Genomic DNA, 2,992 nt, shown 5'->3' on the forward strand with positions numbered 1-2,992 from the left:
AGATTAAAGGGGCAATGCCTCCTGCCAAAAGCTTTCTATAAAGGGTTTGATTTCCTCTTAGGTTAATACTGGCGAGTGCACTTCTGCCCATTAGGTTGTTCGGTATTAATTTCGATCTGTACAGGGTTCATTTCAGCGAGCTCTGCTGAGAGCTCTGCTGATTGCAGCGGTTAATTACCAGCCGAGCATCGCCTCTTTAGACTGTGGTAGCAGCGTGCCAGCCCCCGAGGGCTAACGAGCCCCGAGTCGGACCCCGAAGCCCTCGGGGGTCCGTACGCTGCCAACCGGCCCCGGCGCTACAGCCTCTGCCAAAATAAAGCAGAAGTTCTGTGCATCCCTCTACTGAGCAGTTTCCAGAGGCAAAGCTGGTGGGATGGAGAGGGGAAGGCACATCCCTCTTGTTGGGCAGCTCAGCCCGGAGTTGGGGGATGCCAAATAGCATTTTTTAATCTGGGTCTGCCCAAGGTTATGATGCTCTGTCCTCCCCTCCTCGCCACGCTGCCTCCAAACTCTGCATTGCAGCACCATGTTGGGTTTCTCGATCAGTTCTCAGGCGCACGAACCCCCACCCTTGGAGCGTCGCCGCGCAGGTGCGTAGGTGCATGCAGAGCGTGCTGTTATTTGTAATATATGAACGCACATGAAATATAAAAGCAGGTTATTTCTTACCTGGCGAGCTGAAGGCTCTGATTGCTGGCGTATATGAAATATTTAGATCATGCACAAGAGATAACTCATAAGACATAATGTCGATGTGCAATGGGAAGCTAGTCTTTATTATCACAGGTGTAAATTTTCACACCTCTGTTATCAATTTTGCAATTATAACTGGGTTTCCCGGTAAAGTAATTTACTACTCACTACCATATAGGATGAAGAAAATGATCATTTATCCGCCTTCAACTCAATTAAATATTCATCGTTCCCCAAAAAAGGGGGAGAGAGGATTTAAATCACTTCCAAACTGTTCTCTAGCATTATTTTTTTTAAGGAAGAAGTCTGCCTTGAAAAAAGCATAGATCTGATGCAAAAAGAAGACAATAGGAATGTAATACATTCAGGGATGCGGCACAGATTTGGCTCATCAGTCATTTGTGTTGTGGGAGTCCAAAACAGTAATAAAATCAACACAAATCCAGCTTTAGCACTAGAAGAGAGGGCTGATTCTCAAGTCAGATGAAAGCAGCATCATTCCAGCCCTGATTAAAGCGAGCAGGCTGTGCCTGGAGAGAGGGGAGCACAACGGAGTTCCTTCTGGCGCGTGGAGGCAGCTGTGCCGCTGAGCAAACACTGACCTTTCCTCGTTTTGCCTCCTTTGGGAACTTCATATTTTGCACAAGAAATTTGGGATTGTTTTGTTTGCAAGGAAGGAATTTTGGTGTTTGTTTGGGTTTGGGGGTGTTTCACTTATTATTTTTTTTTTACTATGAGCCCGTGCTGGACTTGGGGAGAGCTGCCTCCTCCTTCCACGGGAGATGGGACTGGCTGTGGGAGCTCGACGCCGAGCTGGGAGCGCGGCAGCATCTCCTCTCCACTCCAGCACTGGCAGACAACTAATTTTTAAGGCTAAAGATAAACATCAGATACTTTCCCAGCGGTGCTCCCAGGGCTGAAGCTGGATGCTGTGGAAGAAGCCAAATTCGCAGCTGGGAAAGAAAACATTGTCCCAGTCAGCATTAATTACTCGGGAGCTTAACTCTCAGCACCTTCCTCCTTCTCTCCCGCTTTTCTCCTGTCCTGCCTCTGCTCCGTCAAACCCTCCATCATTAAATCTGTGATGTCTCGTGGCTCCAAACAACGCTCCGGTTGTTGGCTAATTCTCAGTGAGACTTTTATTCCAAAGGCTTCTCCAACAGCCTGATTATATAATAACAGCTTGCTCATTACCCCGAATATAAATAGTTGAAGTATCCCTCGAGAATGGACACAGCTGGTGGAACTTCCCATATTAGCACCGCATTAATATTTATGGCAGCACGGCGTAAGTATGCAAAATATTGGCATCCCTCCATGCAAAAGTTTACACATCTGTCACTGCTGACTCTGCCCCAAAATCACAGGCGGGTTCGGGAGCGGGAGAGGGGAGCCCGCGTCCCAGCTGAAACCACCATGGGAGAGCTCCAGCTCTCACCCAGCACCGTTTTCTCCCTAGCCGGAGTCACCCGTTAATATTCGGGATGGATGGCAGTCCCCTCGCCCCGCCGCTGCCCCCGCGCTCCGTATGGCCGCCGGCATCCCGCTGACTTACGGGGGTTTGTTTTGCCTTATGAAGTGAAATATTAAAGGACGTGATGAGAACCAGCTAATTGTACATATAACCTTTAAGATGCCTGGGACAGGATTCCAGCCTTCACCTCGGGTTATAAAGAGAAAGTAATGGGGCCATAAAAACACATTTAAGTATGCCTTTAAAGTTTAAGGAGAGTTTAATTGCGGGCACTGGGGTGCCTGAGAGGAGAGCCTTTCGCAGGTAGCGGTTCCCTGGGAGATGCTCCACAAAGGAACAGGCTCAACACCAAGCTCCTGCCCCCAGGGGAATTGGTTTGTGCTAATAAATGTCCCAGCTGCAGGTCAGATTGTAAACGAAAGCGCTATTTAATGGCTCAGATCCTCTGCTGCTCCCACTGGGCTCTGGCTTGGTTTCAATCCAGGTGTTACTGACCTGTGTACACAACTTTGGGAAGGTCTCGTGAGCCTGAGGTGGGTTTGTAACACTCCCAAGGATGGAGCAGCTCCAACGAGACAGCCCCTGGCAGGTCTGCAGCAGCAGATGCACGAGGGCCCCTCAGCATCGGCGTGCTCCCAGCGAGGCGGGACCCGCTGCCCTGCAGCACCCAGCACCACCGGGAAAAGGAAGATGGAAGAGAGGAAAAGGGAGTTTGGGTTTTTTTTTTATTATGGTGTGATTTTTAGTCCTGCAGGTCAAGGTGCAGATTAACCTGTGGCTGCCTGCAGAGCTGGTTGAGCGCCCTGGGGGGGGGGGGGGGGCGCG

General features: G+C 49.9%; 1 protein-coding gene across 1 annotated transcript in view; it reads left to right on the forward strand.

The window, feature by feature from the left end:
• The window catches only part of GATA5 (GATA binding protein 5), a 184,006-nt gene that overhangs the window by 130,211 nt on the left and 50,803 nt on the right, over window positions 1-2,992 (forward strand). The window lies entirely within an intron of this gene.

The sequence above is a fragment of the Charadrius vociferus genome, unplaced genomic scaffold (genome assembly GCF_000708025.1).
Source record: "Charadrius vociferus isolate BGI_N301 unplaced genomic scaffold, ASM70802v2 scaffold259, whole genome shotgun sequence".
Taxonomy (NCBI): Eukaryota; Metazoa; Chordata; class Aves; order Charadriiformes; family Charadriidae; genus Charadrius; species Charadrius vociferus.